Source organism: Panthera pardus, unplaced genomic scaffold, assembly GCF_024362965.1.
Source record: "Panthera pardus isolate Hobbes unplaced genomic scaffold, ASM2436296v1 HiC_scaffold_10, whole genome shotgun sequence".
NCBI classification, from domain to species: domain Eukaryota; kingdom Metazoa; phylum Chordata; class Mammalia; order Carnivora; family Felidae; genus Panthera; species Panthera pardus.
In genome coordinates, this window is record NW_026526655.1 from 51,248,364 (window position 1) to 51,264,483 (window position 16,120).

A 16,120-nucleotide genomic window follows, 5' to 3' on the forward strand; every position below is an offset into this window, starting at 1 on the left:
TGTGTATCTGAGACCTTTCTTCCTTCTTTAGGAAAGCTTGGATTGCTATATACTCCCCTCTTATGATCGCCTTTGCTGCATTCCAGAGGTTTTGGGCTGTGGTGTTATCGTTTTCATTGGTTTCCATGTACTTTTTAATTTCCTCTTTACTTTCTTGGTTAACCCATTCATTCTTTGGTAGGATGTTCTTTAGTTTCCAAGTATTTGTTATCTTTCCAAATTTTTTCTTATGGTTGAATTTGAGTTTTATAGCATTGTGGTCTGAAAATATGTGTGGTATGATCTCGATCTTTTTGTCCTTGTTGAGGGCTGATTTGTGTCCCTCGAACATTCTGGAAAATGTTCCACGTGCACTTGAGAAGAATGTGTATTCTGCTGCTTTAGGATGAAATGTTTTCAATATATCTGTTATGACTATCTGGTCCATTGTGTCATTCACCATTGTTTCCTTGTAGATTTTCTGTTTAGATGATCTGTCCACTGTCGTAAGTGGGGTGTTGAAGTCCCCTCCTATTATGGTGTTATTATCAATGAGTTTCTTTATGTTTGTGATTAATTGATTTATATATTTGGGTGCTCCATATTTGGAGCATAAGTGTTTGCAATTGTTATGTCTTCTGGGGCGCCTGGGTGGCTCAGTCGGTTAAGCGGCCGACTTCGGCTCAGGTCATGAGCTCACGGCCTGTGAGTTCGAGACCTGCGTCGGGCTCTGTGCTGACAGTTCAGAGCCTGGAGCCTGTTTCAGATTCTGTGTCTCCCTCTCTCTGACCCTCCCCCATTCATGCTCTGTCTCTCTCTGTCTCAAAAGTAAATAAACGTTAAAAAAAATAAAAAAAATTGTTATGTCTTCTTGGTGGATAGACCCCTTAATTATGATATAATGTCTTTCTTCATTGTTACAGTCTTTATCTTAAAATCTAGATCATCTGATATAAGTATGGCTATTCTAGCTTTCTTTTGGTGACCATTAGCATGATAGATGATTCTCCATTCCCCCATTTTCAATCTGAAGGTGTCTCTAGGTCTAAAATGGGTCTCTTGTAAACAGCATATAGATAGATCTTGTTTCCTTATCCATTCTGTTACCCTATGTCTTTCGACTGCAGTCTTTAGACCATTGATGTTTAGAGTGAGTACTTAAAGATATGAATTTATTGCCATTATGTCGCCTATAGAGTTGGAGATTCTGGTAGTGTTCTCTAGTCCTTTCTAGTCTTTGTTGCTCTTGGTATTTTTGAGTATTTTTTTTCATCTTTTCTCCCCTCAGAGAGACCCCCTTAAAATTTCTTACAGGGCTGGTTTAGTGGTCACAAACACCTTTAATTTTTGTTTGTCTGGGAAACTTTTTATCTCTCCTTCTATTTTCAATGACAGCCTTGCTGGATAAAGAATTCTTGGCTGCATATTTTTCCCATTCAGCACGTTGACTATATCCTGCCACTCCTTTCTGGCCTGCCAAATATCTGTGGATAGGTCTGCTGTGAACCTGATCTATCTTCCCTTATAGGTTAAGAACTTTTTTTCCCCTTCCTGCTTTCATGATTCTTTCCTTGCCTGAGTATTTTGCAAATTTGACTATGATATGCCTTGTTGATGGTTGATTTTTGTTGAATCTAATGGGAGTCCTCTGTGCTTCCTGGATTTTGATGTCTGCGTCTTTCCCCAGGTTAGGAAAGTTTCCCCCTATGATTTGCTCACATAGATTTGCTCCCCTTTTTCTCTCTCCTCATTTTCTGGGACCCCTATGATTCTGATGTTATTCCTTTTTAATGAGTCACTGATTTCTCTAATTCTTAAATCATGCTTTTTTGCCTTAGTCTCCCTCTTTTTTTCTGCTTCATTATTCTCTATAAGTTTGTCCTCTTTATTACTGTCCTCTTTATTATTTGCTGCTCTGCCTTTCTGCTGAGGCATCCATTTGAGATTGCAGCTCATTTATAGCATTTTTTTTATTTCACTCTGACTAGCTTTTACTTCTTTTATCTCCACAGAAAGGGAATCTAATCTATTTTCAACCCCAGCTAGTATTCTTATTATTGTGATTCTAAATTCTGGTTCAGACATCTTGCTTGTATCTGTGTTGATTAAATCCCTGGCTGTCATTTCTTTCTGTTCTTTCTTTTGGGGTGAATTCCTTCATTTTGTCATTTTGAAGGAAGGAAAGGAATTAATAAAGGAAAAACCCTTAAAGTTAAAAAATTAAAAATAACACAACAAAATCAAATAAAGGATGCTAGATCCTAGGTGTGTTTTGGTCTGGTTGTTGAAAGAATCTTAAAGATTAGAGAAAAAAGAGAAAGATAAGAAAAGAGAAAAAAGGAAAAGAAAAGAAGGGAAAAAAGGAAAAAAGAAAACGTTTGAAAATTTGGAAAAATGAATATAATAAAATAGAATAAAATGAAATGATGAAAGTAGAATATAAAAACTTTACAAATAAGTTAAAAATATAGTAGAAAAAATTGAAGAAAAATCGTTAATAAAAATGGAAAATAAAATAATTTTTTTCTTTCTGTATTCAAGAATAAGAAAAGAAAAAAATTGAATAAAAGGACCAGTGAACAGAATGAAGTATGATTGAAATTACATCTGGTTTCCATAGAAGTCAAGCTATGAAGCACTTAATAGTCCGTAAACCTCAGCAGGCAGAGAGACTTCTGTTTGCAAGAGCGCTGTTGGCCCAGTTGGATGGGGCTTAGTGTAAAGGCTCCGTTCTCCATTTGATGGCGCTGCTGAGCTTACTCGGGTGGATTGCTGTGGCACATGTAAGCGTGTATGTGCATAAGCAGGAGGGATGAAAATGGCATTACCCAGCTACCCAGTCTAGTTTCAGAACTCTGCGTTCTCTGTGACTGGCAATCAAGTACCCCTCCTCTGTCTCTGGCTTCCATCCACTCCCCAGTTCTACACTGTCTGTGACCAAGCCGACAGGCTGCCAGGCGCCACTTCCCTCCTGAGTTACATCTCAGATGCGGCTGTTTCCCAACCCCTCATTTATGAGGGACTGAGGCTTTGACCCATCAGACCTTCTGGGGAAGTGTCTCGCTGAGCAATGACTGGGTGCCAGCCCGCCCCCAGGAATGTTCGCGAGACTGTGCTGCTGCCGATGCTCAGAGACTGCAGCTGGGTGCCAGCCCGCCCCAGAAAATGTTCACACTATCTTGTAGCAGCAGTGTTTCAGGGATTATGGTAAATCACAATACACATCTGGCACCAGGCTTCACCCTTAACTTCCTGTTACAACACCAGCGAACGTGGCTGTTCTCTGAGGTCTGCTGGCACCTTTGCCCGTTGGGCGGCCACACAGCCTCTACCAGATGTCCTTCCAGGAGGGGAACTGCCACCCCCTGTGTGGCATGCGGATCCCTCAGACCTTGCTCTGTGCTCCTGGGGATTCGCCCTTCCCACCAGAGCATCACCAGGTTATCGAGCTGCGGAGTTTCAGACTCTGCCCTCCCGCTGTTTATAGAGTCTTAGTGGAATTTAAAACCTCTCCTTTCCCCTTTCTCCCTTTTTTGTTCAGTCTCTGCTGCTGTTTCCACTTTTCCACTTTCTTTCCAGCTGCCTTTGGTGGGGGTGCTTTTTCCCATACTCTCCTCCCCCCCACCCCCCCATTTCTGTCTTCTGCAAGCAGTAACAGCTTCCTGGCTTCTGTGGCTTCTCTCTCCCCCAGTTCACTTCTCTGCGCCACGTACCTGCTGAGTTCTCTGGTTCAGGTTGTGCAGATTGTTGTGTTAATCCTCAAATCAGCTTTCTACGTGTGCAAGAGGGTTTAGTGTTGATCTGGCTGCATTTCAGGGATGAGAGACACAAAAAAAACCTTCCATACTGTTCAGCCATCTTGGCCCCTCCCCCTAAATATACTTTTTTAAATTTTAAAAATATAGAGACTCTTTTTAAAAATAATTATTTATTATCCATCAGTGTGGCCAATCTGGTAATTTGGCAAGGTTTTGAAGTAAGAGAAATTATTCCTTTGCAAAATAACCTTCCTCTTCTGAATTCCTCATCTCCTTCATGTACTAAAGCCCTTGTGCCCTCTTGTGACTCGCCGGCTTTTTAAGAAATGATTTGATGTCAGTAATTTATATTTTTGTGGAACTTTAGGTCAATGTCTTACTTCTCCAAGAGTTATTTGCATGTTAGTATTTTAAAGTAATGCTACACTAAAAAGTTTTCTTCTCAATATAATTTTAGAGATTCTCTAGAATGTGAGGTGACATATTTGGAGGCAGGGAAATGACTTCTTGAACATAGCTGAGGGACCTTGTTTTCTGCATCTACATAAAACTGATGATGAAAACAGCAAATCATTTGATAGGTGTTTTCACATGTGTTTATTAAAATTACATTTCATTGTCACTAAATGTCCATTGTATTGAAACTATAGTTAGGCTATCGATGCTACACTATATGATGAACGTGGTACTACTTAGTCTATAATGTGTTCAATAGTGGGTTACTTTTAGTAGCAAAATGAAGACTATTAGCATGAGCAATGATGTATGAAAAAAGAATTAGGGCTTTTTCTAGGTAACAAATAATGAATCACATATTCTCATAGATAGCTTTTTAAGTTAAGATGGAAAAATTATTTGTTTTTATTTTATTGCTTTGAAAGCTATCAAAATTATGCTCAAAAAATGTTCCTTTTGGGATAGAAACTCTCAGAACTTTGGTATGAAATTCTTAGAGTGCCTTCCTAAGGTCGCTGTTTGTTCTGGGGACTTAAAAGTAATGCAAGCCTACTGTTTGGCTTAGCAGTTTGTGGGAGGACAGAGAAAATCTTGAAAACTCTCAAATATTTGTGATAGTTCTGGAGGCTCTTATGCTTCTAATCTGTTGTGAGATCTATTTTTGATCCAGACAACTCAGTAATTTACCAGGAGTAAAACAGACCACTTTGGTGGGACTTACCTTTGTTCAGTGATCTTGATAATGAGATCCTATAAAAATGGTGTGGATACTCTGGCCATTCCTAATACTGTAGATTGATTTCAACATTATCTTATGTATAGGACTGAAGCAGAGATGAGTGGAAACATGAATGTTAGGTCTAGCCATAACTTATTGCTATTACAGTCTTAAATCTTAGCTTATATAATGTTTGATTTTACTGAATTACTTTTTACCACTTAAAAGTAGTTTTATAAAATCCAATCCCACATAAATTTGATTCAACCAACTTTAACAAACATTATACACCATAGTAGAGGACTATTAGACCTAAAATACTGCCAGAGAATATTTAGATTGCAAAATCTCGATTCACATTTATTGAAATTTTTCTCTTTTCTGGATAACTATTATATTAATTTTGAATTAAAAGCAAAACACCTGGAAGGAGCCAAATATCTGAAGCTATTTGCTTATATTGCATGAAGCAAATAGGAATATAGATGGAGTTTAGTTGGAAAAGAAGTAAAACAATATTGGGGAAGAAAAAAATAAAATTGAAAATTCCCCAAATTAACCATTCGTGAAGAACAAACTGCATGCCAATATCTTTTCACACATTGTATCTCTTATTCTTCACAATATCTATGGAAGATATGGTTGTTCATGCATTTATTTAACAAACATTGGAGGAGCATTTATTTTATTCCAAGCACTATTCTAGATACTGTGGATGTATCGATAAGCAAGAGAGACATGGTCCCCTGTTTTCATGGGGCTTACATTTGAGAAGGAGCAACACACCATATACAGATAAGAACAGGATGACATGATTGGAAGTGTCACTTGAATTAGACTGGTATTTTGGGTTGGGTGGGCATATCAAGGATCCTGGCAGCTGCACACATTGAAGATATGAAGAGAAGGTGATGGAGGAGGGGATAAGAATCTCAAAGGTCCTGACCAGGAAAGACCTCTGTAAGCTTAAGGAATAGAAAAAAATGGCAGTGTGGCAGGAGCAAAATCAGTGAGAGAGAACATCAGGGGAAAAAGTGATCCAGAAAGGTGCTTTGAATACGTAAATCAGAGCCCATGACTCTCATTCAAAATCATCTAAGAATTTCTCAATACATGTAGAATAAAATCCCCAAACTTTTCGGGGGCTGAGGTAGATTCTGCACAGATATGACTCCTGGCATCTATCCATCCATATGTCTTTTAGTTTTCTTCCCACCAGCAACTCACATCCTTGCTGACTGGCCAGTATGATGCCAAGCATCTCCAGCCTCAGGGTGCAGTTATTTGTTGTTCCAAATTCTCTCTTTGTAGATATGTGCATAGCTTCTCCAATTTTTTTCATTCATTTCATATTCATTCTCTGCTCAAATGTTCCAATCTTAGAGAATCCTTCCCTGAATATCATTGTAACATCTCATCTCCTCCTATTCCCTTCTTTTCCTTTACTTTGTTTTTCCCAGTTGCTATGGCTGCATAAAAAATTACACCAAAACTTAGTTACCTAATGAGGTGCCTTAGTGGCTCAGTTGGTTAAGTGTCTGACTCTTGATTTTGGCTCAGGTCATGATCTCATGGTTCATGAGATTGTGCCCCGTGTCGGGCTCTGCACTGGCAGCATGTGGCCTGCTTGGGATTCTCTCTCTCCTTCTCTCTCTGCCCTTCCCCTACTCACTTGTCTTTTTTTGTTTGTTCATTTGTTTGTTTGTTTTAAACCAAACTTAGTTGCTTAAAACAACAAGAATAATTTATTATCTCTTATTGTTTCTGTGGGTTAGGAATTAAAGAGTGGTTCAGCTGAGTACTGATGCATAGGGGCACTTGTACCCCAATGTTTATAGCAGCACTCTCAACAATAGCCAAATTATGGAAAGAGCCTAAATGTCCATCAACTGATGAATGGATAAAGAAATTGTGGTTTATATACACAATGGAATACTACGTGGCAATGAGAAAAAATGAAATATGGCCCTTTGTAGCAACGTGGATGGAACTGGAGAGTGTGATGCTAAGTGAAATAAGCCATTCAGAGAAAGACAGATACCATATGGTTTCACTCTTATGTGGATCCTGAGAAACGTAACAGAAACCCATTGGGGAGGGGAAGGAAAAAAAAAAAAAGAGGTTAGAGTGGGAGAGAGCCAAAGCATAAGAGACTCTTAAAAACTGAGAACAAACTGAGGGTTGATGGGGGGTGGGAGGGAGGGTAGGGTGGGTGATGGGTATTGAGGAGGGCACCTTTTGGGATGAGCACTGGGTGTTGTATGGAAACCAATTTGACAGTAAATTTCATATATTAAAAAAAAAAAAAAAAGAGTGGTTCAGCTGGGCATTTCTGGCTTAGGGTCCTTTATGAAGCTGCTGTCAGACATTTGGCTGGGATAGGAGTCATTTCAGCCTTCATTCATATGTCTGGTACCTGGTCTGAGAAGACTCCAAGAGCTGGGGACTAGAACAGCTGGGGCTCCTCAATCACCTTTCTCTTTCTCTATAGGGTCTCTCAGCATGCTGGCTTCAGGGTAGTAAGAATTCTTCCATGTGGTTCAAGGATCCAAAGGCAAATGTCTTAAGAGAGAAAGAGCCAGACAGAAGCCATATCACTATTTTGATTGTCTTGGAAAGGCAGGGGATGTTATTTCTGCTGCATTCTACTGGGGTTGGGGCAGTTACAAGGGTTTACCCAGCTTCAAGGGAGAAGGTGGGGGTATAGGCTTTGCCTCTTGAAGAGAAGTGTTGATATAACATTATAAGAACATGTGGGATGGTATATATATAAACATATGTAGACTATATATGTATATAAGTATACACATTCTCCAATGTTTGGAAAATCAAATTTGTCACATTGCTTTATTCTTCCTCCAAAGCAGTTTCCAGTCTGATTATTGCCTGTCTCCCTCACTAGAATATAAATCCTATAAAGGCAGGACTCTGGTCTGTCTTTGCTGCTGATCAACCTTTACTATCTGAATCAATGATTAGCATAGAGTAGGCACTCAACATTTTCCATTGTTGAATGAATAAACATCTCCCGAATCAATTATCTATGAAGCAACACAAGTATTATAAAAACCAGCGTTTTAGAGATGGAAGAAAATTTTATAATATTCTATAAATTTTCCCAGAAATGTAATAAGACAATAGAACATACTACAATTATATTTTTATGGCAATTAGTGAATTTATTTTATTTTTTTCAATATATGAAGTTTATTGTCAAATTGGTTTCCATACAACACCCAGCATACTACAATTATCTTAAAAGGGATTTGGTTTTCACAGTGTGTGCCTAAATAGAAAAAGAAAAAAAATTCTATAATATGTTGGAAAAATTATGACTCTTTTCATGACATTATATTTACTAAGTTCTCAGTGGTATAAATTGCAACAGATGAGGAGTGGCAAGTTTAGGCCACTTGTGCACAGATTATAACTTTGCAAATAGCATGTTAATCTTCTAGTCACAACAACACAAATGCAGTCATTTAGCTCATAATGATATCAATGAAGATGAACTGTATGGTACAGGGACTTACTCTCTGTTTTTGACTTCTCACTTTACCTTTTTCAATGGACCTAAATTTCTGCTTCTTTTAAGGTGGATTGTTGACATACAGAAGGAAATTATTGCTTGGATCTTTACTGCATCCAAGAAACATTAATTTGAAACTCATTCTCTGTAACACTAAATGTAGTGGTTTGTGACAGAAACATGGGAATTGGCCTAGAAATTGTCCTTTTAATAACAAGCCTCAAGGACATAAGAATCATTTCACCAGCGGGAAAAATAGGTGATTTTTCATGTGATTTGAAAACAACCTAAATGCTCACAAAGAAGAGTTGAGAAATTAATTATATATCAGCAGTTAATGTACAAGCATTTAAAAAGATGCTGCAAAATTCAGGGCAAAAAATAATTTTTTCATAGCTGACAGGAATACTTAACTAAAACTCCAAGATAATTAACTAAAAAATTAGAACTAATATAAATGTCAACAAATTATTTGGATAGATTATAAAAATATCAATCAATTTTGTATAAATAGCAATATTTAGAAGACCCAATGGTAAAATAAGGAAGCATAATACCTACCAGCAAAATATAAAACACTTAGGATCAGTGATAAGATATGAAAGAGGGACCAAATTGAGAGACAATGCAGTGAAGAACTTAAGGAGCATGGCCCAAACTGGCTCTTGTGACATCTTGGCAAGCCAGCAGAATGGGTCTGCAAATTCTAAGTGACAAAGTTGTCACTGGTGACAAAAGTACAGAAAATTGTGACTTCTGTTTTCACCACTAGAACTTACCAGAAGTTCATCTGTTCTTCGGCTGTCACAGAAAGAAAATATGTCACCCAAGAACAGGGCTAAAGCTGTGAAGGTGGCTTTTCTGTCACCTTTGTGGGATCCACCAAGGCACAGTATTTTAAGTCCCAGCATGAACAGGAAACTTGAGACTCGTTTTACTCTGGAGGACACCAATGGGTTAGAAAACTCCCCCCAAATCTGGATCCAGAAAGAGAACCAATAGCTCACTAAAGAAGTGGACACCAAACTGACCAACGGAATTCTCCAGAAACAGTGGCTGAAACCAGCTTTGTGGAGACGTGTTTCAGTGGGCCGGCTTGGCTTCCTTAGCTTGCCTTGATTCCTCAAGCTCTCCCCACAGATCCCAGGAAGGCTTGAAAACCAAAAGGGCACCTCCAGGAAGAATGTCTGGTTCTTATTCCTTAGATAAAAGCATTACATTCGCTTCTGAAATCCTAGAAGGCCTCCTGGGATGGTGTCCCAAGACAGGGAGCATCCTCAGAGGCCACAGTAGGAGAATGGCCCCTCACAGACCTCGGGCTGGCCCTGACCTGCCACCTGCTCCCTTCCCCAAGTTGCACCTTTCTGAGGCGCCACGTCCTTAGGTCCTCAGAAGTAGAGGCCAATGGCCAAATAACCCCGGAATTTAACTTCTCTGACGATGTTGTCAGGAAAAGGGCACCCCGACCAAGAAAGCTGGGAGAGAGAGAGACCTGGCCTCAACTTTTCCTTGAGGAGTCCAGAGGCGAGGCAGGAAAATGCCCCCAGGGAGGCACACGACAGTCCTGTCCCCCCCTCCCCGAGGGTCCTACAACCTAGGCAACCCAAAGTGTAACCCATTTGTGGGTGGTGGAGAGGCTCGGAGCCCAGAGTGACCCTGGAGCAAGTCACTGCGCCCCAGCTCTGTGGTGAGGAAGTCCCCTCCCAGCAACCCTGCTTTCAGACTCAGCAATTGACAATTTATGGTGACACTGGTGGGAATGCGGAGGGAACTGTGAACTCCTCAGGTGCGTGGGTTCCCACTAACAGTTGGGTGGTGAGCCCACTGCCTCCTCTGGTGACCCAGTGTCCTCGCTCCACGGCAGGGGCCAGAGCCTGCCTTGGACATGAATGAGGAGTGCTTCAGAGACCCTGTTGATGCTCTAAGCACCTGCGCAGAGGTTGATTATCTGAAGCAGTTTGGGACTTCCTCGTTTAAAGAGTCGGCCTTGAGGAAATAGTCCTTGTACTCGAGTTTTATGCAGGAGGAGGCCCTTGCCTGTGGCCCCTGAAAGCAGGAGTGCGCAGGATGCACACATACCTTCCTCCTGAAGCCCACCCAAGGCCAAGCTGGTAGAACTTGATTCATTCGGAGCTCCAGTAAGTCCCTGTGTCCTCGGGCCAGGAGGTTCGTGGTAACCGTGGTGCCCGTCGTGGACGTACTGCAGCACAACCAGAAAGACCTGGACCTGGCAGTGTAAGGATACAAAAGCTGAAGCTATTGGTGAAGAACAGGTATGAGGAGCTGTACGCAAAGAACCTGGAAATGAGGAAGATCTCCAACGGGTTTGAGGGGATCCTGGACCAGGTGCTGGAGGAGGCTTAGAAATACAAGTAACTTGCCAGAGCCCAAATTCAGAGGGTTCTGAAAGAAAAAGACCAACTTACTGTAGACTTGGACTACATGGAAAAATCTTTCCCTGTCCTCTTCAAGTGGTTTGAAAAACACAAGGAGGTCATTGAAGGCTACCACATGAATGAAGAATCCAAGAAGTGTATGAGGATTGAAAGGAAAGACCAGAGATACCAAGCACTGAAGGCCCACATAGAAGAGAAACTCCAGCTGCCAAACGAGGAGATCATGCAGGTCTGGAGCAAAGCCCAAGCCTTGGCCTTGGCCTTCCATGTGAGCTTGAGGAAGGAGCAGATGTGCATCCAGTTGCTAGAGAAGACCACTGAGCGGAAGACTAAAGAAAATGAACTCATCAGAATCTCTGACAACCTCATTTCTAAAATAGAAAAGATCCGAGGTACAAGTTCCTGACCAAGGTCTGTCTCCATTATGTCTGACTCTCTATTGAAAGATCTCATGTTCTTTCTTGACTCTATAACTTGTTTTTAAACTGGATTGCTTTAAAAAGAAGACTAGTTTCCCTCTAGTCAATGGAGGAGGAAGGGAGGAGGAGAATGAGGAGGAGAAGGAGGGAAAGGTGGGGGGAGGAGGAGGGGAAGGTGGAGGAGGAGAAGGAGGATAATTATTTAAGAGTTTAAGGCTTTGGAATTATACAAATCTAGGTTTAAATCCTAACTCTGTCATGTACTAGCTGGTGGGCTTAATCTCTTTGAGCTCACTTTCTCTGTCTATTAATGGTTGCAATAATTGAAATATTAGTGTAAGATTGACAGACAATGTATGCATGGAAAAAAAATAATAGCTACTAAATATAATTTAAAATGCATCAAAATATTATTAGTAAAACTGTGGGACTTACATAATGGACAGATGGAGCAATAAGATAGCACAGATGCTTCAGGGACAAATACTAGGATATATAAAAATATACTATTTGATAAAGGCCACAATACAAATCAATGAGGGCAGAAGAAACATGTCAATAAATGATTCTGAGCTGTGGGTGAAAGTTTTGAAAAATATAGTACATGTGTACTTTTCACCTAAACATAAATAAATTCCATATAATTTAGAGCACTAAATAAACAAAATGAAACTATATCAATTAGAATAAAATCAGACTCAGTAAGTATTTGGATATTGACATGGGGAAAAAACCTCCAAGACAAAAGAGCAATAGCAGAACCACAGAGAAGAGATGGACAGATTGACCACATATGAAGTTAGGTCGAGGGGCACCTGGCTGGCTTGGTGGAGCTCGTGATGCTAGATCTCGGGGTTGTGAATTGAACCCTGCATTGGGTGTAGACATTACTTGAAAAAAAAATTTTGAAAAAAAAATTAGGTCTGGGGCACCTGAGTGGCTCAGTCAGATAAGCATCTGACTCGGCTCAGGTCATGATCTCATGGTTTGTGAATTCAGGGCCCGCATCAGGCTCTGGAGACTGCTTTGGATTCTGTGTTTCACCCTCTCTCTGCCCCTTTCTCCCTCACATTCTGTCTGTCTCTCTCAAAAATAAATAAACATTAAGAAACATTTTTAAAAAGTTAGGTCTAAATGACAGCAAAAAGGTAATGAAATATTTGCATTATTCATGATAGGCCAAAGGTTAATATAAATATTTAAAGAATATTTATAAACCAATAATAAAAATTATAAACCCTAATACAGAAAAATGAACAAAAGGTGGAACAAGTAATTTATTAAGTAGTACAAAGCCTCCCCTGCCAAATTAATACAAGAAATCTCAATAACAAATTTAAATTAACTTTTTGTTTATTATATTGGTAAATAATTTTAAAGAAAAATATATAATATACATGATTCGCTAGTGTGCCCTGAGATTGGAAATTCATGTATTGCAGAAAGAGAACAAATAGGAGTAAACATTAAGGAAATTATACTAGATTTATAATCCTTGACCCAATGTTTTTCCTATACAGATTTGCTCTTAAGAAATAGAGATGCAGACTATTACTAATGTGCAAAAATATATTTATTAGAGGATTATTTGTAATAAAGGAAAATTGGGAAAAAATTAGGGATGGATAAATAATGGTACAATCAAATGATAGTATACTATGCAGTAGTTAGTTAAGCAATTTTAAAGAAAAGTTAGGAGAATGGGAAAATGTCCATAGTAAAATTTTAAAAGGATAAAGGAGTATGCAATTTTATAAACCTCTATATCATACTCTGATTTTTAGTGGTTGTTTCCTATCACGGAACTTTCACTTTTTACTTTGCATTTTCCAGTATTTTGTCAAGTGCTCCATAATAATTATATGTATTTTAGTACTCAGGAAATGGGCAAAATGCTGCTCCTCATATTGTATTAAGTAAGCAAAACCATAAAATGCATATTCAGAAGGTCTCAACTATATAAATAAAAGTATTTATTTTTAAATCATTTTAAAATAAAACAAAAAGCCTGAAAAGAAAGCTTTATGTCTATTTGGCAGGCAGTGGACAACCTGAGAAAGTTCATGGGACCATGTGATTAGAGTGGCAGTTAAGATGGATGAATTGCTTCGCAGGGTGCTAATAACTGGTGGGGAAAGGTGATCCGGACCAGGCTGTGGTAGAGGAGACAAGAAGGGGTTGATACTGAGTTACTACAAGGAACAGAACTGAAAATACTTGGAGACTGGGAGTGGGACATGGAGGACAAGTAGGAGCCAAGAGCTTAAAAAAAAACTCCTGAATTTAAAAAATACATACAATTATTGTAGAAAATTTGAAACAATAAAGAAAAATGCAAATTAAAAAAGTGAAATAAAAATAAAAGTGCCAACCTACAGAAACATGAAAATTTGGAGGAAAAGCTGGTGTGAAAGAGTAAGTTAATTTTTAAACTTAAGTTTGTGGCTACAAGAGGATATTAAAAATATATTTTAACATCTCCCTTAGTTTTTATTACATAATATGTAAACAGAAAAAATCAAATAGGAGAGAAAGGTACACATTACTATCAAATCTCCTATTGAATTTCCTATTATTACTGGAAGTCCTTCTCTTCATTACTAGCCACTTTGAATTATTTTCAGTTTTATTTCCTCTGGTGATCAATTTATAGCTGTGGAGCTCAAACCTCGATATCTTGACCTATCAACATCAAACATTACCTGATGTCTCCACAGTTGGAAAGACCAAGAACTTTCTCTCTCTTCCTAATTTTTTTAAGTTAAATTATTTTGGGATTCTTTTGGTAATGATTGTAACATGTTACACTTCTGTAAGATGTTTAATACTTAAACTTTTATATCTTGATCAGCCAACTTCAAACATTATCACTGAATTCTCGACAATATAAACTGAGAATGTCAGTGATTATAAACTTCCTTACACTTCTCATCCCCCTGTTTTTCTCCCAATATCTGGCAGGTATGTGATTACTTATTAAAGTTCAGAACATTTATATTTTATTTGTAACTAAAATAAAAAAGACTCATATTTTCCCTAGTGGTTAAATTCTAAAAACTGATAAATATTTGATAATATAATGACTATGTAAATATTTTTGACGTAGAACAATACTACATGTTTGAGGACCCACTATGAAAGAAATATAATTCTTTATTTCTTTGCTTTTTAAACAACTTTATTGAGGTATAATTCGTACACCATATAATCCATCCCTTTTAAGTATACAATTTCAAGAGTTTTAGAAAACTTACTGAGTGGTGCAGTTTTCATCATAATCCAGTTCTAGAACATTTTCATCACTCTGATAAAATACCTCTTGTCCATTTACAGTCAATCCCTTTCCTACCCCCAGCCCCAAGTAACCACTAATCTACTTTCTGACTTTACAGATTTGCCTTTTCTGGTTTCGTTCACATAGGAAAACAGATTTAAGATTTATGTATGTTGTAGCAGGTATCAGTGTTTCATTCCTCTTTACTCTAGCTAGGGCTCCATTGTTTTGATTTACCACATTTTGTTAGTCATTTATAAGTTGATGGACATTTGAGTTGTCTCCACTTTTTGGCCATAATAAATAATTCTGCTACAGACATTTGTGTACAGATCTTTCTGTGGACTCATGCTTTTTATTTCTCTTGGGTAGATACCTAGGAAATTAAATTATGTACTTTCTAAACCAATCTACTCAAAGAAAAGTGTCACAATTATCAAAAGCATCTGGTGTTGTGGGAATCAGAGCTCAGAGAACCTGTACAAAAATGCCAGTAGTGTGGCTACTGCTTTTGGTGTGAGGAACAAATACAACTTTTTGTTCCTGACCCAAGGATAGGCTGGTAGGCTGATCTGATAGTCTGTATGAATGGCAAAATCTCAGAATCTTTACAGTTCTTGACATCTTTTTGTATCTGTTAATAAAATAAGGCATATCAATTTTATTGATCTTTTCAAAGAGCCAACTTCTTAGTTTGTTGATTATCTCTTTTGTCTTTCTGAGTTTTATTTCATTGATTTCTGTTCTGATATTTATTTCTTTATTTTTACTTGTTTTGCTTATCCTAAGATTCTTAATGTGGATCCTAATGTCATTGATACAAGATCTTTGTTCATTTATTTTTTAAATTTTTTAAAATGCTTATTAATTTTTGAGAGAGAGACAGAGCATGAGTGGGGGAGGGGCAGAGAGAGAAGGAAACAGAATTTGAAGAAGGCTCCAGGCTCTGAGCTGTCAGCACAGAGCCTGATGCGGGGCTCGAACCTACAGACTGTGAGGTCAAGACCTGAGCTGAAGTCAGACACCCAACCAACTGAGCCACCCAGGCACCCCTGTTCATTTTTAATACAGCTATATAGTGCTATAAATCCCCCCATCCCAGGTACTGCTTTAGCTATTTCTCACAGATTTTGATATGTTGTATTTTCATCTTTATTCAGTTGAAAATACATTCTAATTTCCTTTTCAATTTCTTATTTGGCCTATGGGTTAATTAAAAGTGTATCATTTAGTTTTCAAGTATTAGGGATTTTTCAAAGATATTTCTGGGGTCAGAGAATATACATTGTATTTATCTTCCACTGGGGTCATTTAATTCCACTGGGGTCAGAGAATATACATTGTATTATTTGATCTTTGTAAATTTATTGAGATTTTTTTTATCACTCAGCATGTGATTTCTTTTGGTAAATATTCAATGTGTGTGCTTTAAAATAATGTGTATTTTGCTGTTGTTCAGTGGAGTGTACTATAAATGTCAATCAGGTCAAGTCTACTGACAGTGAGGTTCAGTTCTCTTATATACTTACTGGGTTTCTCTACTTGTTTTGTCAATTTTTAGAGTGAGATGTATAAAATATATGACTATATG

General features: G+C 38.3%; 1 pseudogene; it reads left to right on the forward strand.

The window, feature by feature from the left end:
- Nucleotides 1-11,242, forward strand: part of LOC128776845 (transforming acidic coiled-coil-containing protein 3-like) — a 145,124-nt pseudogene extending 133,882 nt beyond the window's left edge.
- The last annotated feature ends 4,878 nt before the right edge of the window (nt 11,243-16,120 follow it).